Here is a 23,560-nt window from a genome sequence, read left to right on the forward strand (position 1 = left end):
GCTGTCTCAGTCAACAGGCAGATTTAAATATGTGCTCCCAACTCAGCCACAATTTACATTGTGAGCACATTAGTCGACTGTTATTTAGATAACAACCAAGTTCGGTTAAAGGAGTAGTTCACCCGCAGTGGCGGATTTAGGCATCTTGCGAGGGGACGGCACGAGGCACACCCGGTCAACATCTTTGGGGGTGTCCTCACTTAGAATCATCCTCCCCGGTCAACAGCTTTGGGGGCGTTCTCATTTAGAATCACAATTTGCCTTGCATCTCCTGTTGTGTTCCACAGAGCGTACAGGCTAGGAACGACAGGATGCGTAAATAATGACAGAATTTTCTCATTTGGGTGAATTATTCCTTTAAGACAATGATCCTCATTTTTCATGCAAGCATCTAGCAGGGTTTACAGAATTTGTCTTTCCCTCTTGGTCTGTTATTCTGTTTTTTGAGGAGGTGGACTCAGCCCCGAGGCTGATCGTATGGCCGGCGGCCTGATTCGTGCAGCTCTTGAAAGTTATAAGCAGCCCAAATTTCCCCCTGTTTTGCAGTCTGCCGCTCCATGTGTTGCTTATATTTATAGCCTTGGCTGGAGTGTTTGTGCACATAATGGTTTTAGCACTGCTGCCACTATTTCCAATAACACTTAAGAGTGATAGCCAAAGATATAGCACTTTTTAATTCTTGTTAGAGTTTGAATATTGGTACAATATTAAAGTACAGGACTAAAATCATATTTTTCTTTAAGTTATGATTGTTTTAATTGTCTTTTTCTGTCTATTTTTATAGTAGAAAAAAAATGGCTGGACAGGAAACCACACAAAAGCTTGTGGATTTCCTCCCAGACTTCAGGTGACAAATCTGTTGTAGTATTAGCAGATATCCCCTCTGTAATAACTATTCTGCTTTACATGCTCATGATATGTGAAACACTCTTTATGGTTATGTTTCGTGTGTGTGACGCTGGTGATGTCAGGCTGGGTTTGTCAGATTGCACATTTTGGTAACTTTTTATTTACCAAAACAAGTTCACAAAAAGTGATTAATTACACCCTAATGTCGTTCCAAACCAATAGATTTTTCCTCATGGTGCACCAAAGGAAAAGGCACTCAAATGTCATGGCATTTCTGCATATTCAAACTTTGTGCGATCAATTACAAAAAAACCCTAGTGTTTGACATTGCTGACGTCAAACCCGACGTGACACATCTTGGTGCGCCATATTTGTACGCGTCCAAATGTGAATGAGATTTGAGATTAATGATAAATGGCAAGATTTTCAATGAATAATAACTTATATTTATTCCTTATTTCTTGGAATGTAGCACACAAGTTATATGCGAAACATCTCTTGGTGATGTCATCTTATAATTTAATTATAACATTTTGATGAAAGATTACGAAGTCAAAAATCGATGTACTTTGAAATAATGGTCACTAACACATCGTACATAATAACTGTTCAGTGTACATTTTTTTTAACATTAAATGGGGTCAATTTTGATTTCACGTTCACTTTTCCAATGTAACATATAATGCAGTTAGAGCACACTGTGAATTCATCATATCAAATGATATCTTAGTATTGCAGTGCAGACATTTTCTTGTAATGCTGCATTAACAGGCATTGCAAGTAAACAGATACTACCCCATATCCTTTGTGTCTTGTCAGTTATTATTCTTAGAGCAATTCCTAAGTTATTGCTTGCTTTTTTCCCAGGAAATGTATATAAAACAACAGCCCTCCATATCCGTCCATCTACAATTGTGGCACAACACAACACTGCACTCAATCTGACACAGTGCAGGAGTTATTATCAGCCGTCTGTAGTGTAGCCCAGGGTTACACACGGAACAATGACATTCTTTCAGTTAACCCAGGATACACTAGGACCCAGTAAGGCGCTTCCCTCCTCATCAAGCTCCCTTAGTTCCAGAGCTCAGTGAGCGGTCTCAGAACAGAGTGCAGAGAGAGAGGGAGAGAAAAAAGCAAAGTGAATGTTAGAGCCCAATGTGGTCACTTCTGAAACACTGAATCAGAGAGAAATGTTGGGATTAACCAGTCGGATTTAAAAATCTGGAGCTCATGCGGAGGCAGCCAATCGGGAGACGATCTGGATTAAAAGGTTTGTGTGTGATTATTAATTCTGGCTATAATCAATGGGGGGCTTTCTGTTCTGCCAGAAGTCAGCCGGCGTGCAAGAGCATTCCGGGGGAATAGACGCTTCTAGGGAGCTCCAGGCCGGTAAGTCTAGTTATGTGTGGGACATGTGCTACTTACACCGGATGAAATATTGTGACAGCACAGACAGGAAAGAGGACACGTTCTTGTCACTGAGGAACGTGAGCCACTGCTGTTCTAATCAGTACTAGAAAAAGGTCTAGACCATCCTTATGTGTGAAGGACTACTTGCTGAGTGTGCCTCTGGGATGTTTCTATTTACCTTCCCTTTCTCTCGCTAACACTTTCTGCTTTTAGAGCAGTTGATGTTTTTCTTAGTGCAGATGAATTTACATCTCACCCTTAGGGGGTAGGGCACTGTTCTGGTCGTTATTGTTTTTATTTGATGTTCTCAAGTTCAGCACCCACAGTTCAGCGTGAGGAACTTTGCTCTGAGACTTGTAAACACATGCAGTGTTAAATAAAGAAGCCACAGAGTTTGAATGTGCTCGCTGGGTGGAAAACAAGGCAACAGTGGGAGAGCGTACGAGAGAACGAACGGGAGAAGTGAGCCACATCGCTCCAAACGATCTCAACCGCGTAAGTCAGGGAGACAGGGAGACTACTGGGAAAGTATGCAGCACTGTGCTTAGATATGCGCGCGCAGTGGATACTCGCATAAACACTAAGATAAAAGCAAATTGTCAAATGCTTTTTGTAGGCTTCTTCTGTTGGTCTGTGTCTAGTTGCATTCACCCCACCCGTGCTTGCTCTCTGAGCTGGGAATGTCAAGCTTTCTCATTGTAATCTGATAGTGCTAAATTGCAACTCTTTTCTATACACAACAGCTGAAAGTGAGTCCTGCCCTAAATGCATGCTCTGTTTTCTGTCCAGTTGGCTTCTTGCATTGCAACTGTTAATCTGCATTCTCTGCTCATTTGCATTCATGAGCATTAAGTTGTCCTTTGAACTGAAGTGCATTAATGTGTCAGCACATGGCACAGTCTGAAGATTTAATGTCATAAAAACTGGACTCTTGTAACTCAGGTGTTTTGCTGAGCTTGGAGCTTTTAGCAGTTGTTTGTCTGGGAATCTATGACTGCTATAGCAAGTTTCTTCTTAGAATCTGACATGCTGAGCTTGTGCTTTCCAGTTTCCATTTTCGTCCAAACCCCCCAACAAAATACCTTCATGGCAGTGTCCCTTTGGGAAAAAAGCTGGTGGACTGTTGGGAAAATAGGGGCTTAATTTGGTAGGATTTAAGACTTTTGTTCTTTTTGTTATTTTATGTGAATTGGAGTGTCGTGCCATGTTGCAAGTTTGCATTTCTCTACCCCCTCTACTGCAAGTTTCCCCCTGACCTTCTGTTTCCATGTCCCCCTCATGTGGTCGCTCTTCGTGATCACCTCCTTTTGAAAACACGACACACGATTGGCTGATCCTGCAGATGCACAGGAAGTTCAGGGTTTCTAATAACCACCCAGAGACACAGTTACCATAGAGACAAAGATAAGCCCCCTTACTAAAAAAAAATAAAAAAGGCTGCATGTCATCACAGCAGCCTGCAGAAAGCGTCTGCTCTCTTTCTCTCCCTCCCTCTGTCTCTCTCTTCTGCCAGTTCTCCTATTAGCAGCTGCTCAAACAGTACAGCCCCTGCCTTATGAAGGTTGCCTCAGGTTTTCTTCTCGCTCACTGCTCTTCAAATGCGCTCTTAACTTAACGTGAGTTTTGCTTTTTACAAACTTTCCATTGCATGTCAATGCAATTCTGAAATAGTGCTCATGTACTCGTATAAACTTCCTGAGTCTATTCACAAGTGAGCGTACAAGGGCTGGAGGCTTTTAACAAATCTAAACCATTGACCCGTGCCTATAGGGCATGTGTGGGTGTTTTTGTGTGCATGTGCCCCCCTTGCCGTGCTTGGATGATGCATAGCATTGTCCATTTGTCTGGCCAAAGCTGCGTCCACGCTGGCAGGAGCTATTTCTGCCATCTGATGTAATAGCAGGCTGTGTGTAATGCTGATACCACCGGCTGCACGTTAATTGATTTCAGGAGTATTGTGGAGGCTATTAAAAAGCTGCCTCTCAGACCAAGAGCATTTGAAGGTCCTTGACTCAGGCTCTCTGACTCATAAGGCAGACCAAGGGTTTGGTTCTCTTTCTTGTCATTTCCGATTATCTCTGTTCTCTGCTCAAAAAACATCTTAAACCAGCCTAAGATTGTTTGCTGTTCTTAATAGGAATGTTCTGGGTTCAATTCAAGTTGAGCTCAAACGACTGCATTTGGGGCATAACATTGATTACCACACAAAATAGTTATATTTTTTATAAAAAAAATAAATAAATAAAAATAAAAAAAAAACTGTACTGTTACAGTGAGGCACTCACAAGGGATGTGAATGGGGGCCAGTCCATAAATATTAAAAATCACACTGTATAAAAAGTATACATTACACATGTTAACATGATTTTAGTGGGATTAAATAGCTTACTAACCCTTATGTGCTTAAAGTTATATCCAATGTTACAACTTTGTTGTCATTATGATGAAATTCTGGTAAATCCCTGAATTTATCATACAGAAATCATGTTTATTGTTTACGTCTTGTGGTTATACTTTTGAAATAGTGTGTATTTTAACATTTATGGATTGGCCCAATTCACTTTCATAGTTTGCTTACAATAGATGCGACTTTAGCTACTTCTTTTTTATAAACTAGAGATGAGTTGAAATAATGTTTTCGTGAAAATGCCTTTTAAAGGGATAGTTCACCCAAAAGTGAAAATTCTGTCATCCTTTACTCACCCTCATGTTGATCCAAACCCATATTACTTACTTTCTTCTGTGGAACACAAAAAGAGATTTTAGGCTAAATTCGTGCATATAAATATAAGACTGACAGCCTCAGTGGCTATTCACTTTTATTCTATTTTAAAAAGAGCAGCTTCAACATTCTTCAAAATATCTTAAAAAAGTCATACAGGTTTGAAATGAAATAAGAGTGTACAAATGATGACTTAGTTTTCATTTATGGTTGAACAAATCCTGGTCTAAGCTGGTTCTCAGCTGGTTTAACTGGTCTGCAAGCATGGTGCCTAAACCCTCTCTAAAACAAGCCAATTGACCAGCTTGACCACACTCAGAGACCAGTTAAGACCAGCTTACTGGCTTAAGCTGTTTCTGCAACTTGCCAAAGGGAGGCAGAGCCGGTGGTGAAAGGGCTTCCTGTTGACGGGAGTGTTGTGTTATCTGTAGAAAGGGCCTGTTGGCAGGAAATGTGTCAGCCACTTGTTTTCTTTAAAGTTAGAGTATGTGTCGTGGATTAGATGTTTCATCTTTGGCAGGAGGTTTTGGGGAGGGAATGGAAATCGCTTTTCTCTGAACTTTATGAAATTTGATACATGTTGCCTAGACAATTTCTCCTCAGTTGGTGCATACTGCTGTTGTCATCCCGGCGTATGAACAAAGCCAAAATCGTGCCTCTTGAAAGATATAATATCCCTGAGCGAAACTGTATGCCCTGCCATACAACAGACACCCCTTTTGAATTAATTCATATTTAAATGCCATATAAATTCCTGGCCAAAAAGTGACTTATATTTCCGATATGGTTGTCAGTGCAGTCTGAGCTGCTCTCAAAGGAGGGTTTAAGCGTGTCCTTTTATAGTCACAGCACAGTGAGTCCTCCTTCAAAACTTAGAATACCCCTTTAAACCCTCATCTCTCATGTGGCACATTTGCATTTCGAGTGATTAAGCATCAGAAGTTTCCCAGTGTTGCCCAAGGGCGTGCAGAGAGCCTGTATTATTCAAGCACACGGGGCCACGGGAAGAGAATGGGTTGCTGTCTGTCCGTCACAGTTGAGAGGTGATGTTGGCTGCCGAGGAGGTCAAGGCGCTTTTTATTTTGAGGCGGTGGAGTGTGTGGCTTCTCAGCGGTGCATCTCGTCTTTTTTTGTCTGTGTGAGATCTTGTAACCACAACCCGTGGCTTGTCAGTGGACCGAGTTTGCACCACCCCTCATGAACATTAAACAGCACAGCAAATCAGAGGCAAGTGCTCGGTGAGGCAGAGAAATATGTAAAAACATCATAGGAGTAGACATGCAAAAAAACACCTGATGGGAAAGAAGGGGAAATATGCATGATGGCTAGGATTCACAGTTTCACTCAATGCTCTACTTCATGAGAGTAAAGTGAATAAAGAAATGGGTTGATTCAGTTATTCCTATTAAATGTTCAGTTGCGATACAGCTGAATTCTCCAGGGCCATTCCCTTGTGATGTGTTACATGGCAAACTATGCGAGTCTGTGATAAAGGTCTCCAGTCAAAATGCATCTCCTCATCGGGTGTTCTGTCGCATGTGACTGAGGGCATCACGTCCTCAATCAAAATGAGGACATACATCTTCAGCCCTCCATGCTATTTCCTCTATCGCTCTCATCCCCTGGTGACCTTCAAGCTTCTTTATTTTATCTCTATCGTAGTGATTAACTGTCTGGAATGCATGTGATGATTGTGGCAGCCTAATGAATGATAGACTTGGCTGTACCTCTGTGAAGCACATTTACGGCTTTGTGGTGGGTTGCCGAGCTCTGACTGAAGGAGGAAGAGCTGCACAGACAAATTGCGAATACCATACCTCTTGTTTCATTTAAATTAACTTTATCCAGTTGAATCAAAGGTCCAGTTTTCAAATGACATTAGCATGCAATCACCATGATCCTATTAAGCAGATCGGATCAGAACCTAATCAGAACACAGCATGTTTACATGTGTCCACATCAAGTAGCTTCTGTGTCCAGACAACTGATTGGATCTCTTTTCCCCGCACAGTAGTTTTCGATTACGTCATGAGATGATGCCACCATGCTGACTGGAAACACGTAAACAAAGCAATACAAGTTTCAGATTTTTATTTCTGATTTTTATCAGAGATAAAAATCTAAATAAAATACATTTGAAACAGTGTGACCTCAAAAATCATTTATAGATATGTAGGATAATATTTTACGAAGTATTATGAGAAGAATGAAGATACATTTCAACTTGTAAGAAAAATGCTACTGGTTCTAATATAACCCACATGCTGTGATATCTTCAATAATTGATGCACACTTTTAATGCTTACATAAGCCAAGAACTAATAAGAATTAACTAATTTAATTAATGCCATTATTTCTTATGGGTAGTTTTATAGCTCTATCTTCACTGATACTGCTGCATTTTTATGGACTAAGATTGTTTACTCTAAATTTAAAGACCTTGAATGTCACATGTTTTACTTGAAAATAACACATCAACCTGTGAATGCTGATATAATGGCTAGATTGTTTTTAGATTATACTGATATCTGATCACAATGCGTCACCAACTACCTCGGGATCAGGACAAGAAGATCAGAACACGTTCTGATTACAAACTTGTTAACACTTGTCTTTTTACTGCAAATGTGGACAACATCCTGATACGGGTCGCATTTTAATGACAAGTATTAATGGGGCCACATAAGCTGCGTTTCCATCCAACTATACGAAATCCTGAATAGAAACGCTTGTTATGCGAATAAACTCTCAACATTGCCCATAAAATGTAATGCACTAGGAGGAGTTTAGCATTAGTTAAAATGTGCATTAAAGTGATGGAAATGGCTTGTTCACTTGAACGATGACGTGTCATGACCTTTTGTAAAGAGCGATGACAACGCACTCGTCAGATGGTATAGCTTGACGTGACTGGCTCAACGAAAGTCCCGACCATGGCACACAGTTAGCCAAAAGTGCTTCACCCACAGATCATTGTTAAAGTGGGTCCTCACAATACACCAGAACTGTTTAGAGCACAGGCGCTCAAAGGTACTGTAATGGAGGCTGTCTGCGAATGGGAATAGCCATTTGAGCCCTCATTATGTGAGCTATTGCACTTATTCTGCGATGTCTCCTGGCAGCATTTAATATCATATTGTACAATTGCTTTATTACAGCAAATACATTCTCCCCAAAGCAAAGAGGTCATTCAGCTGCTCCATGATAAAAAGGTGGGCTCCCTCAAGATAATGCGCATTTACAGTTGAAATGCGAGATGTTTAGCATTTTGTTTAGTTGAATTTTCAGAAATGTGCATTAAAAATGCAAAGCATTTTGTTGAAAACCCAGCTATTGACTTAAGTTTTTCCTATCACTCCCTTCAGTCAGACAATTGCATGCCCTCTTTTGCTGTTGCTCCTTGTTTTTAAGGCTCAATAGTAGCACAAGAGGGAAGAAATAACTGTACATTTGATGTAAACACTTGAGCCTCCAGCAGAGAAAAATGTGGAGCATAGCCAATGCCAAAATTACTGGCCACTCATATCCAGCATGAGTGCTCATCTTGCTCTCGAATGTATTGGAATTATAGTCTCAGCGCACCGCTGTCAGTGATATAATAATAGACTCTCGGGTTTCATTGAGACTTAGGGCAGTTTTACACGGGAGTGCTTTCCCTATTCATTTTCAATGAGCGAGGGGCGTCAAAACCGAGGCGGCAGTTGAAGCGGCTCCGCTTTCCCAGCTAGTTCCCGAGAAACCTGCCGCTTTGTTGTGCACAACTGCTTGCGGCGCACACCACGGCACACCACTGCCGCTTGTAATTGACCAATCAGAACTGAATTTATTCACAACCAATCAAACAGCATTTAGCTTTTATGTAGTCATAAACAACATGGAGACGAATATACTAGCTGTTGCTGAATTTCCTGGGCTATATAACGTTTCTTTGAGCGAAAAAAGCCTCATGGAAAGCTGTGAATGGACGAGTCAGTGTACCAGGTGAAAATAGGCTACAGAAACATGTAGCTTATGTTTGGAAAATAGACGAAGCAATAGGCCATGTATACAAATGGTTCATGGACTGTATACTTTAATTTTCTCTTCTGCAACAGGTCTCTGAAACATCAACTAAAAACAGAAAATACAATTGCCCAGACGGGTTATTTTGTGCATTTGTATTAAATTGTAGCTATTTTAATTAATGACATGCGGCCCGTTTCTTTAGTCATTAAAAAAATAAAATGCGGAACTCATCAAAAGTGGAGACAGGTGGCAAGAGGCCATCAATATTTACAATTACATTGTTTATCCTTGATATTATAATTTTACATTAATGTCAAAAATAGCTTATAACAATATTTATATTTCTAAAACATTTTATGAATAATCACTTACATGAAAACTACCGTACTACAATATTTACAGTAATCGCCTCATACTGTAGATGCAGTAACAGCTGAAGCAGTAGGGAGCATTATTGCACTTCTACTGGTGCTCTTGTGAATGGAAAACGCCTGTACAAACGAAAAGCGACAATATCTCAAGCGAAATCTGCCGTCCACCGCATCCCGTGTAAAACCGCCTTTAAGTTCACACCTGGGTCAGAATGGCCCATGAAACAGGCACAACTAAAGACAGGTAGGAAGAAAAGAGGATCAGGACCCTATATACTCAATAATACAAATAATGTGGTTTAATCATATGTCCAAATCCATTTGAAACATTGTGTTTTAAGTAGAGATATGCAGATTGAAAATGAGATTATAGATTTTATAGATGTTTGATTGGCGGCAAGTTTGCTAGTTTCATGAGAGGAGATATACAGTTTTTGTCTATGTTGAGGCACTGGTGGCTTTGTGTGTGGTGTAGTGATAGTGGAGACAGGTCTTGGTGCTAGTTGATCAGTGTTGTTAAGAGGGCTTGCATTGTTCAGACTGATCCTATTGTCCTCTATTCTGCAGGCATCAAGGGCATTTAGAACTCAGGCTGCACAGCCAGTGGACATAGTCTATTCCTGCTTACACTGAGTGACAACTGCGCAAGGTCACGGACAGACATTCAAACTCACATAACATGTGATACAGTTACCCCAGGTCATGTAGGAGGGAGCGTTCAGAGAATTTGTTTTAATTTAGCTCATTTACATTTGGCAGAAGCATTTATCCAAAGCCTTAATGCTAATTTAAATTTACTGGATGAACATGCTTCTTTTAGTTTAGTAGTGAAATGCACCCACGTTTTTGTCCTGCTAAGATGTTTGTTTGGTCATATTTCTCAGATTTGTACACATTCCTGATACTTTTTTTTTTTCCTTTTTGTGGATTTTCTCCCTTTTTCTCCCCAATTTGGCATGCACATGGAATGTGCTTTAGGTCCTTGTGGTGGCGTAGTGACTCTAGTGAAGGACGAATCTCAGCTGCCTCCACGTCTGAGACAGTCAATCCGTGCATCTTATCACGTGGCTTGTTGGGGAGACCTAGCGCTTATGGAGGCTTCATGCTATTTAATGCAGCACCCACACACAACTCACCACATACCCCACCGAGAGCGAGAACCACATTATAGTGACCACGTGGAAGTTAACCCAACGTGACTCTACCCACCCTAGCAACCGGGCCAATTGGTTGCTTATTAAGCCTGACTGGAGTCACTCAGCATGCCCTGGATTCGAACTTGCAGGTGTGGTAGTCAGCGTCTTAACTTGCTGAGCTACCCAGGTCCTCACATTCCTGAAATTCTTGACTTAGGAGAACTCTGAGCTAGCTGAAGAGCATTGATGATTGGTTAAAACTAATTGTGGGTGTAGTTTGGACATGATGTTTTTCTTCTTTGTTCCATAACGAACATATTAAAAAACAAGCATTGCAAGTAGCATAAACGAAGGATTCGTTCAGCTTTTGCCCATTAGCCCAATTTCACACTGCATTCAAACACCTTTACTGACATTCTTACCAGCTTATCAATGTGCTGTGCCTGTTTACGTTGGCATATGCCTATTTACGTTTCGATGTCAAAAGCAGAGAATATTCAGATGAAATGTCTGAATGTCATCAACGTTTCTTACATTATCAGTTTTTTAATAAGCTGGTTTTTGAGTGTTATCAGCTTGTTGTGCATGTGAATGCTCTTTTAGAGAGTAAGAAGTTGTTTTAGGATCAGATTTTAGCTTTTACAAGCACTTTTTACTGCACTAAGTACTGCATCTCTGTGATGGGCTCCATACTGACCTGCTGAATTTTCTGCTCATTTCAGAGAATTAGTGCAGCTGATGCCCTGATTGTTTAAGAAACCTGACAAGTGCAAACCATCTCCGAGTTCAGCTTGAACACACCCTCACAGGCTCTCATTCGGAACACTCTAGAGAATCAAGTCATTTCCATCTCTCCCAGCCTATCATCAGTGTCATATTTCATTGATATTGCTTTCATTTTTGTTCTGTCAGGGAGAGCACAGCCCTGCTGTCGAGCATATCAACAACTGTATTTTACGGGGCTTTCATACAGGGGCTTTCATACAGCAGGGTGACTCTCAGCATCTTTCACTTCACATTCTGGCTTGTATCATTTTCTGTATTTACCACATAAACACACAAACATGCACATCCTGTGCCCAATCACAAGCCCAGGGCAGAATGCATCTTCAGTTAATGACTGACACCTCTCAGTGTCAAAACAAATTGGGAACATTGTTGACATCTAGGCACTGACTCTGCATCAATTTACTACGAAAAAAAAAAAAAAAAAAACTTGAATAGGTGTGTTTTATCACGTCAAATATTGAGGGGTTTTGTCAGCCTTCTTTATTTATTTACAAAGTGAAAATTCTTGCTGGTGGCTCCCTCAAAGCTGCGCTGCATTTCCTCCTAATGTGCAAATCACTGCCACCACCACTTCCCATAGACGCTGAGCAACAGCCTGTGTACCTCTGCTTTCATGCTTATGCTCTCTGCTCTTCTCCACAATAACACTTTTCTCTTTATCTTTACGTAGCTGAGTGCCCCTAGTCCACTTGACCTGTTTTCACTCAATAATTGTTCATTTATCCTGGAAAGGGGTGACCGTTTCAAAAGCAGCGTCCCAGCTCCTAAGCTTTTATGAATGAGCTCATCAAATGAAGAGGGGTTGTTGGAGTGTTAGTGACTCGTGGATGCTCTGAGCCTGCCCTGAGGCCTTATTACTGACGCAGAGAAGGGGCCAGCACTGATGAGCCTAACCCCTTGAATTACAGTGCTTCCGAGTGAGCCAACACATTGTAACGCTTGTTTCGATTTAATGAAAAGCCAGAAGAGTATCGTGTCTTGATTGGGAGACAACTTAAGAGTTCTGGGAGTCGTTCCCACTCCGATTAGCCGGTCCTCTGCTGTCTTCAGCTTAACAAGTGAAATTATCAGTCCGGTGGATTCCACACAAGCAGTTTATTTTCACAAACATCCGATTTAAAAAAAAAAATTATAAATGTGGAAGCAACACATGTGGTAGTCAGGTTGGCGAGGAATCTGACAGTTGGCTTGAGGACAGGGTTTGGTGACTGACACTTTGCACGGACACAACTCCGATGGGGGAAACATAACAGACCACACCAGAGGAGGGACAGTGTGATGTGAGGGAAAATAACATGGCCCAGTAGTTTGCATTTCCTTTTTTCCTTTTTCACCTTTTCCTCCTCATCCTCCTCTTTTTGAATTCCTCTGCATCAACACCTTCCCTAAGGTGTATGATATAATATCTCTTGTCAGAGGGCAGATCAATTGTATTTTTATTAACTACATTATTATTAATAAATGCTGTAAAAATATATTGTTTATTGTTTGTTCATGATTCATAATGCATTAACTTATGTTAAAGAAATGAAACCTTTTTATTAAGTGTTACCAAAATTACATTAAAATGACATTAATTGTGAATTGATAACATTTATTTGTATTGAAAACAGGAATAGTTCTGTTGTCAATATCAAAAGGTCATTGTGACATACTGGCAACAAGTAAAAACCATGAGAGCATCACACACAGAAGATATACTTTAAAAATAAGAAAAATATATCCATTACAAGCTCTAAAATTGCTCCAGTGAGAAATCATTTATATCTATGATTTGTTTACCGTCTTGGGCGTCTTGTTGTAACACAAATAACTAATTATTAATCAAATCCGTGAAGACACAATGCCATTATTGAAGGTTAAATAGTTATATTTGTTATTAGTGGTATTGTGACCAACATTAATCTGATTTAAATTGGGATCCTCACAGAATAGCGCTGAGATGAGTGACTGATGATAATATATTGAGAGCACCGGAGAGCTCATGTTGAAGAGAGTAAAGCTAAAAGCGCTCATGATCGCTCAAACAATCTCTATAATCTCTATAATCTCAACACAATATTTGATTGTGTAACTCACGTCACATCACGTGTACTCATATTTGTATTTGCATGTTTCTTTGTTGTTTAAATTGTTTTTATACCCGTTAGCATCCTCTTTATCCTCTTCCTGCGCACTGTGCAGCGAAGCAGAATAACTAACGTAATGACTTTAGAAAATGCGCAACTTAGTATTCATACACGTGTAATTCTTACACATTTTAAAAATAAAATGGCATGTTCATGTGAATTACATCATGTCTGAAAGTTTAAATTCGTGAATGCTTAGATTTGCCAACAACTCACCCTCCAGAAGCGACTCAGTCATGCATCAAGGAGTGTATGTGTGATTCCCTGCATGCTGCAAAAAAGATCAGCCCTAAATCTAGGCACGATTGGTCGAACGCCAATCACGGATATAAGATGATTATCGGCCGATTTCGACCGGTGGCAGTTAATAATCGATTGTTGCACGCCTATTTAAAACCATGAGATACAATGAAATCCTAAAGAGCCACCACATCATATCATAAGAGAGCCCTATACACAAACCATGTACAAACATACATACATGTACACTCAGATATATATATATATATATATATATATATACACACACACACACACACACACACACACATATATACACAACTATCAATTGTTTTAGAGAACTCCCAACCTTCAATTCAAGATGTGTACAAAATAGATTTCATTTCCATTTATAAAAAACAACTCAATTCACAATCAACATTCAAACCATGTGGCACCAAAGTTTTTTAATCTGCGTATCAAGTCAAGTCAATTAAATTTTATTTGTATAGCACCTTTCACAACACACATAGTTTCAAAGCAGCTTTACAGAAGATCAGGCATTAACAGACCATAAAACTGTAATGTCTATAATGTTGATGAATCATCATTGTGTAATTAGATAAAATACGATTGTTTATCATGTTTAAAAATCATTAAAGTCATTAAATAATATTGTATTAATAACCCCAGTGAGCAAGCTGAAGGCGACTGTGGCAAGGAACACAAAACTCCATAAGATGCTGATTAAAGAAGAAAAATAACCTTGGGAGAAACCAGACTCACTGTGGGGGCCAGTTCCCCTCTGGCTAACATCATGAATATAATGTAAATATTACTTATGTATAGTTAAAGTCATGGTGTAAAATTATTAAACTAAGTAAGTGTTAAGGGTCAGTGTTTAAACATCGATGTTGTTTGAACTGTAAGATTAATGACCAATGTCTTTGAAGTTCATCCTATATTAACTGCAGAAGTTCACATAGATACAATTGTCCTTGTTAATTGGCTGATGAAGGCTTTTGTTGGCAATTGTTAGTCTATGCATTCCATTTCAAGATCGTAGTCCATCAAAAGATCGATCCAAAAGGCTTCTCGTTTTAGCAAGAGGTGATCCAAATCCCCACTTCTTCTTGGTAGTGACATCTTCTCAATATGAATTCTTTGAAATGTGCTGCTAATGGGTAATTTATAATTTGACATCTTATATGATGTTCTGCAAGTCATGTTTTTAATTCCCTGCTTGTTTTTCCCACATATGATTTACAGCAAGGACACATTGTTAAGTAAGAATTTAGTTTTGCAGCTTATTATACCTTTTATCGTAATACATTTTCCAGTGTGAGGATGTTTGACTCTTTCCACCAACACTTTAATAATTGCTCTGAATATTTGAATTTGACCATGGATTTTGATAAGAATCAAATCTGTTTTCTGGATTTATGGATTGTAAAAGAAGGAGATTGGCTTCATTCAGACCTTTTTAGGAAAGCTACAGCCCATAATACATTACTGAGAGCTGATTCTTACTAGAGCTGCACAATTAAACTTATTTTAATCATGATCACGATTTCAGCCTCTCGAGGATAATCATCTGCGATATTAGTGAGCTTGCAAACAGAAGGTGTCAGCTAGTTAAAATTGCAAATTGTTGTTCATTTTCATTATAGGCTGTCTACGGATGATAGATCAAATCACAAGCTCTATCCTAGTCCGTTTTCACCTCACCTGACCAAGCACTCTCTCTTCAGAAGTTTGCTACTGACCATTCACAGAACCGCACCACAGATGTTTACTGGTCTTGTATGTGGCCACACGAGGATAATGATTCGGCATTCTGTGCTCGATGCAGATGAAATTAATTCCATCTCGTGCTTTGATAATGTATGTTTTATACAGAAGAGCTGTGCTCTGTGTTTGGTTTGTCCACGTCGCTAACATGCACTGACCGGGTTATTTTAAAGTGCAACGCATTTACCTCAGTTGCACATTTGCCTAATTCCAAATATATCTGGCTATAAAAAGTGTGTGACAAATCTAAAGTAACCCCATGCACTGGTTGTGTGGAGCGAGGAAGAGAGCGGAAAAGGAGCACAAAATGCCACACTGTCATCTCTGCTGGTAACACACAGAAACGACACTGTCTTCGTTTAAAAAAAAAGTCCTTCAAAATAGACGCTTGAGACTGTATAGCAGTTCTGTCAAATAAAAAGAATATGTAGTAGACCAGAAGATCTTAATAGGAATTTGAATGGTATTAAGAAAAGCTATAATGCCAAACAATTACAACTTGCAGAACAACAAATGTAAAAACAATTCAAGAAAAAGGTTGTGTTTGCCACAAAACATGCAACATTTTCAGAGCAAATCAAAAAAATCCTAAATTACCATTGGCATATTGTACAATCAGATAAGAGACTTTTTAAGATTTTTTCAGGACCCTCCACTTACAGTGTTCAGAAGAGAGCATAATTGAAGAAAATGCTTGGTTAAGTCTGACTTGATCCTTTCTCCACCCTATAAAATTGCAATATTTCAAGGCATATTGACACATATCCAAGAAGGTAACCGTTGTTGTTGTGCATATAACTACACATATCGTTGATTGTCGTTCAAACATCCTCACACTGGAAAATCTATTCCGATACAAGGTATAATAAGCTGCAAAACAAAAGCCATGATTTACTTAATAACGTGTCTCTGCAGTAAATCATATGTAAATCATATGTGGGAAAAACGAGCAGGGAATTAAAAACACAAATTGCAGAACATTGTAGTACTATAATGGGAAAAATGATAAATTACCCATTAGCAGCACATTTTATAGAACATAATCATCCAGTTGCATCATTATGTTATATAGTTATTGAGATACACAGATTAAAAACTTTGGTGTCGCATGGTTTGAATGTTGATTTAGAATTGAGCAGTTTTTTTTTTTTTTTTAATATATAAATGAGGAAATTAAATCTATTTTGTAGACATCTTGAATTGAAGTTTGGGAATTCTCTAAAAACAATTGATGGTGGTGTGTGTGTGTATATATATATATATATATATATATATATATATATATATATATATATATATATATATATATATGGTTTGTGCATAGGGCTCTCTTATGATATGATGTGGTGATTCATTAGGATTTAATTGTATCTCATGGTTTTAAATGTACTTAAGTAATTTTTCTTGTGACATACAAGTCAGCCTGATATCTCAAATGTCTTAATTGGTTGAGACAGGCTTGTTAGCCCATTGTGATGTCACTGCTTTCACCTGTGTGTAATGACTGAATTATATATATATATATATATATATACAGCTCTCCATTTTGAGGAAATGTTACCTTGACAAAGGTTTGTTGCGTGTCGCTGGTAAAACAATTAACTTGTTAGAGAGTGTGCAGTTATATATTTTTCTTTTGAAAATGTTCTTCTTATATAATGTTAACAAATGGAAATTAATTAAGTGTTAAACTTAAGTGTTACCATAATTTTACTTTGTGGAGCATAAATATATAACTGCAGCATATAACTTGAAAAAGTGTGGCAAAGGGCACTTAAAAAAATCAGTGTCGGCCAATCTTAGTGTTAAAATGGAGATCGGTATTGGCCTCAAATTTCCTGATTGGTGCACGACTATTACTATTGACTCTAGTGAGATCTCTACTGCAGCTGTTCAAGAAAATGTGCATAATCTTGCATGCAGTTTCTCATTTGGAATGGATAATATTTAAATTAAATGTTTGGAGGAGCATTTATTAATGCTAAACCATATTATAATATATAATTATAGTACACCTTCATTTTTCTCAGTATCATCCTAAAGTTTACTACAATAATTCACTGCAAGTTCCAGAATCACACATGTTAGGGGGTATTTTTTGTAGATGTAACTTAGTGATAGTTCACCTGAAATTGTAAATTCTGTCATCTTTTGCTCAGCCTCAAGTTGTTTCAAACTATATGACTTCCTTCATTAGAACACAAAAGTAGACCATTTAATTTCACTGTAGGGAAAAATATGCAATGAAAATAAATGGTGACCAAGGCTTAGAATTCTGCCTTATGTCTCCATTTGTGTTCCAGTTAAGAAAGAACGTCTAAGGAGTTTGGAAGAACGTGAGAGTAAATGATGACAGAAATTTCTGTTTTTAAGTTGAATGTTTTTTTGGTTGCAACAACAACAAAAACTTCTTGATTTGAATGTGCCGTTTGTACAATATTTTTGCCACCATCCCTGCTGGAGTGCAGTTTTGCTATTCCCTGTGTTGCCATGACATTATCAACAAGAACAAACTTTGGGCTTATGACAGTCAGCCTCTGCCAGTGTTTGCAGAAGATAAGTGAAAGAGCCATAGGCTTTCTGATGCCTTGACAACACACACCAAAGGGAAAATGTAAACCGAGCAAGAAGAGATGGACCTCTGACCAGCTTATTGTCTGTTAGGAATGTGGATTTGTTCCCACTCTGCAAACACTTTCCACGCCAAAGCGCTATGCAAAAGCGCTCACTTGTATTTTGTATTGTTTTAACTCAATTATCAAAAGCAAACTGGCATTCCACTGCCACCAGTCTACATTGTCCTGGCGAGTGGCGATTTGTCATATTTTTCCATGCTGAAACAAATTCAACTGGAAATCTAATTCTGTTTGTGAGGGAGCTGATTAGCAGGGCAGCGTTTCACTGGACACATTTTATGGCATGGTAATGGAATGACGTATAAATTGTTTTCTGACACAGATATTAAGCGAACCAGAGTGCAGTAAACATCTGTGTAATGTCTTTCGGTTTATACCCTTCACATAGCATCTCAGTTCCCTGTGAACCGTGAGCTAGCAGGTTAAAGGAATGTCCCATATTCAGTTCAAGTTAGCTCAGTCAAGAGAATTTGTAGCCATATTGATTACCACTTAATAAAATGTTGCCCTTCATTTATTTGTAAGAAAGCAAAAATTGCAGTTTTAGTGAGGCACTCACAATGGAAGTGAAAGAGGCCAGTCCATAAACATTAAAATACACACTGTTTCAAATCAATGCGTTTATGACACTAAAATCATTTTAACATGTACATTATGTTTACTTGTTGTGGCTAAACTTTTGAAACTGTGTGTATTTTAATGTTTATTGACTGGCACCTATTCACCTCCATTGTAAGTGCCACAATGTGTCCACAATATTGATTAAAAATGTTTTTGTCAAAATTATTATTTGAGGTAATCAACATTATGCCATGAATACTTTCAATTGATCTTGTATTAAACCTGGAACATTTAAGACTTTTGATTTAGCAGTAGCTGTGTATAAACAGTTTTAGCTCAAGGTCACCATGATGGTGGACTGACCGCAGAATGTTCGCCAACAGCCTGTTCTGTGTGCTGCCTCAGCACTAATTCGAAAACCTGATTTTCCTTATTTGGAGTGACGAGATGGGGAGATATGCATTTTTTTGGTCCATGGTCCTGCGCGATATTAACCTCAGCTCTAATTGCCTGTGTCAGCTGTGGGCATGGATAGTGAGGCGTGATAACTTAATGCGCCAGCCCCCATTCCTGCTGACTCAAGCACAGCATGTGTTTTCCTGTGCCTTCGCTTTGCCCAGGACAATGCTACAGAAATCTAAACAAGATGTATGCTCTGCCTGAATCGTGCACACTCTTCTACTTGGTTTGTCTCTGCCGCTTTCAAATTGGATGTGAATTGCGCTCCTGGGAAGGTTGCTGAGATGAAAACTCATCTGGGTGTTAACATATGGCAGGCAGTTAAGTGTGATAGGTGTGTTGGTGGTTAATTAGCAGTGGTTAAAAAGAGTTTGTGTTTGTGTGTTATCATTGCCTCTGCCTCTTGCCTTTTGTTTATCTGGCACGCGGTCAGGCTGCAGCTGCATCGGACCGAGCCGATGTGTATGCGTGCACACCTGCCTGCTCCTCTCCTGCTAATCAGTGCAGATTACACTCCGCAATTAGTCTCCCAACAGCTCATCACACCAAGCCAAGACCAGAGCTCTCATCTCTCCAAAATCAGTCATACAAACATACTTGCTGGTACGGCTGCCAACTGCATAAGTTCTCAAGCAAGCCCTTAGCCTGATAGAAAGGTATCACACTCTAGTTGTCCTGTCTTCTCTTGCCAATTACATATCCTACATCTGTTATCCATGGCTGCTGTACACCTGGGGTTTATTCGCATACTTGTTTTCCGCTCCTCTCAGGGCCTGTTAATCTGTCTAGATCAAATAAATGTCGTCAGTGATGAAAAATCCTAGCCTACTGTTGGCCCTAGACCATCAGCTTGAGACCCCAAGCTTTGCCATTGCTAGTATTGTGAAATCATGCAGCTCCTGTTTTCTTGCCAAAGCTTTGGGAGAAGGTATAAACACCTGACTCCCTCAGATTAGGCAGCCTTTAAGGAAGTATGTGTCTGCCAGTGATCAAACTCTAGCTCCCGCTGTTGTGCATGAGAAGAACTGGGTATTTATTCTGATTCCTGCTCAGCTACAAGAAGGGTTCTTGATCACTGTTTCGGAAGTAGAACACAAGAGTGGGGACTTGGGGAATCAATCAATCAATCAATCAATCAATCAATCAATCAATCAATCAATCAATCAGTTTTATTTCTACAGCACATTTAAAACAACACATTTTGACAGATAATATAAATACAGAATGTAGAAAATACAATGACACATAACAAAATAACCAACCCACATTAAGCAAGTGAAAAAAGGTGAGTCTTCAAATCAGATTTAAAAACATGATGTACAAGACCTGATATGTAGTGGAAGGCTATTCCAAAGCCATGGTGTCGCCACTGAAAAGACCCAATCTCAATCTTAAAAATAAACTCTGCGAAGACCTTTGTAGTCTAGAAGGCGTGTGATGCTGAAGGAGATCTGTAATATAGGGAGGAGCCAAGCTATGTAATCCCTTAAAAGTAAATAATAAAATCTTAAATTGAATCCTAAATTTGACTGGAAGCTGAAGGAGATCTGAAATGTAGGGAGGAGCCATGCTATGTAATCCCTTAAAAGTAAATAATAAAATCTTAAATTGAATCCTAAATTTGACTGGAAGCCAATGAAAAGATGCTAACACTGGAGATATGTTGTTGTGTTTTTTTGTCCCGGTCAACAATCTGGCAGCAGCATTCTGGACTAAATGCAGACGTGACAGTGTAGTATGAGAAATGCCACAGAGTGGGCACATCCTGGGGACCCTAATGTCCTTTCTACCCCCCACCCCACCCCCACCTCTCTCCCAGAACATTAAAGTTTTATGAAGGACTTTAGCAGTTATGAGAACATCTGGAACCTCAATGAACCAACTGATTAGCTGTAAAAAAAAATGTGTCTTTATTGAAGAACAGACCTGTTAATTCCTTGTTGAATAAAACAACATATGTTGTAGGGATGCACCGATACCACTTTTTCTTCTTCTCACGATCCCATACTGATTTATTATTATTTGTATTTTTCAGTTTACAATAACTATACCTCACTGTGTGAAACTTATTAGTGGTACTTTTAAATGTGTAAAGAAACTTGTAACTACACATTATTCAACACTCTCTCACAGTGAAATCGTAAGGATTCGTAAGACTTTTCTAAATTTGGCTAATTCGAATTATATCGTATGACTGCACCCGTATGAATTTGTACGACTTTCACTACAGCCAATGACATCTAATACATGACAATTACTTGCTTCTGTCACACAAAACAGTTCACTATCATGTTTACACACTCTAATGATTGGTTAGGTTTAGATAAGGGGTTTGTGTAAGGGCATAATATTAATAAACATGTCCTTAACGCTTCACGAACGGAACTCATGCTTACTTCCTCATTAGACATCCATGCATTTGCACGTGATGAAATCGTCCAAATTTATACGGACAAAATCATACATAATAGCCAACTCGTAAAATATTTTTGAATTTTCATGAGATCGGGTTGCATTATTTCACATAAAATAGAGAAACAGAAAACTATTACCGGTACGTAAAAAATATGTAGCCTATCATGAAAAACCTTTTTGTTAATTAGTCTACTGGATAATGTAGAATTAATAGTATTTCCAGTTAAAATCTTAATTTTGCATATGCACTCTTTACACACACACACACACACACACACACACACACACACACACACACACACACACACACACACACACACACACACACACACACACACATGTTGTGTTTCCATGTTTTATGGGGACTTTCCATAGACATAATGGTTTTTATACTGTACAAACTTTATATTCTATCCCCTAAACCTAACCCAACCCCTAAACCTAACCCTCACAGAAAACATTCTGCATTTTTACATTTTCAAAAAACTAAATTTAGTATGATTTATAAGCTGTTTTCCTCATGGGGACCGACAAAATGTCCCCACAAGGTCAAAAATTTCGGGTTTTACTATCCTTATGGGGACATTTGGTCCCCACAAAGTGATAAATACATGCTCACACACACACACACACACACACACACACACACACACACACACACAGAATATATGCATATATATTATCACATTATATCAGCACCTGCATTCAAATCCTTGTATAATAAAAAAAAATATACAGCAGTTAGTTCCGGTCCTCGAATCTGATTGGACGAGAGACATTCCATCACACCATCAGCACTCAGACTCTTCACTGTGTGTATCACTCCGCTTGTGTTCGAGCCGTTTTAAACTAAAGTGTGAGAGCAGTGCAGATGTGTTAAGAGCTGTCTCTCTACATTTCATTTTGTGACATTACATATTTTAGCCAGTAGGTGGAGGCAAACAATATTTGGTGCGTAATATGAGCCAGTTGGTGACGTGAAGTGAGTCAGCATCACTCAGTGTTTACATTCAACAACACTGTGTGATTGTTCGTATAACTACTACACTAGTAAAACTAGGAAATAGCTTTAAATGGCAACTTCAGCATTCAGGCGCATCACAGCTGAGAGAAACAAGAGACTGATTAATTACACAAACTATTAACTATTAAACAAAAAGGCACTTTTTCTCTCCGAGTGTCCACATCGGAGAAAAAATGCTGTTCAAAATGGCAGAGGACATTACGGTTTCTATAGTGAAAGACTCTTAGCACCGGCTACAGCGAAATAGGGAGGAATACCCTTGCTTGGACGGCTATTTTTCCACTGAGAAAATAGGATGAATTTGGCTAAAATTACATTATCTTCAGAAAGCTGACTAACAGACTACAGCACCAGCTATACGTAAGATAAAACCTAGCCTAGTTGTGGCATATTTGAGCATTGCACCATTAATCTAAGGTAGACCGCAACCCTACGTATAAACTAAATATTTACGGAAGCCTCCGACCATTAGGAACGGTTGGAATAAAAAAGCAGACTCATTTAATGACATCAATGAGCTCATGTTTTGTGTGACAGGCATAAATCATTTTGACATGCAGTATGATGTTGACATTTACACTCCTTTACATTTATGAGAGAGAATAAAATTACTTTGAAGTGGCTCTTCAGCATGAAACCGATCTAACAGTGCAGTTTTCAGGGTGTGTCGCCCGGTGTCAAGTTATATATATGTATATATATATATATATATATATATATATATATATATATATATATATATATATATATATATATATATATATATTTTCTTCACTGTATATACTGCGTGTTGCCACACAGCTGAAATTTCAATTACTGCCCTCTGGAGTACTACAGGTGGTACTACAAGCTTGCATTTCTCAGGAATCTTCCTTATTACGCTCCGGGGGCATTGCGATTAATTGCGTAAATGTTTTTAAAGCGTTATTTTTATACAATTAATCGCACTGAATTAACGTGTTAAATCGACAGCCCTAATATTTATTTATCACCCCTTATATATTTAAGATACAGTTCCTATATATTGTTATTTTCACAGGG

At 38.8% G+C, this 23,560-nt stretch overlaps 1 protein-coding gene across 4 annotated transcripts in view; it reads left to right on the top strand.

The window, feature by feature from the left end:
* The first annotated feature begins 1,932 nt into the window (after positions 1–1,932).
* LOC127662781 (forkhead box protein N3-like) overlaps positions 1,933–23,560 on the top strand; it is a 123,876-nt gene continuing 102,248 nt past the window's right edge. The window contains exon 1 of one of the 4 annotated variants that reach the window (XM_052154119.1): positions 1,933–2,122. The gene's annotated coding sequence lies outside the window, so the exon portion shown is untranslated. Of the gene's footprint in view, positions 2,123–2,632; positions 2,758–3,787; positions 3,879–23,560 lie in introns of those variants that run through there. The other 3 variants (XM_052154116.1, XM_052154117.1, XM_052154118.1) reach the window with 3 other exon arrangements.

Source organism: Xyrauchen texanus, chromosome 22 (genome assembly GCF_025860055.1).
Source record: "Xyrauchen texanus isolate HMW12.3.18 chromosome 22, RBS_HiC_50CHRs, whole genome shotgun sequence".
NCBI lineage: Eukaryota > Metazoa > Chordata > Actinopteri > Cypriniformes > Catostomidae > Xyrauchen > Xyrauchen texanus.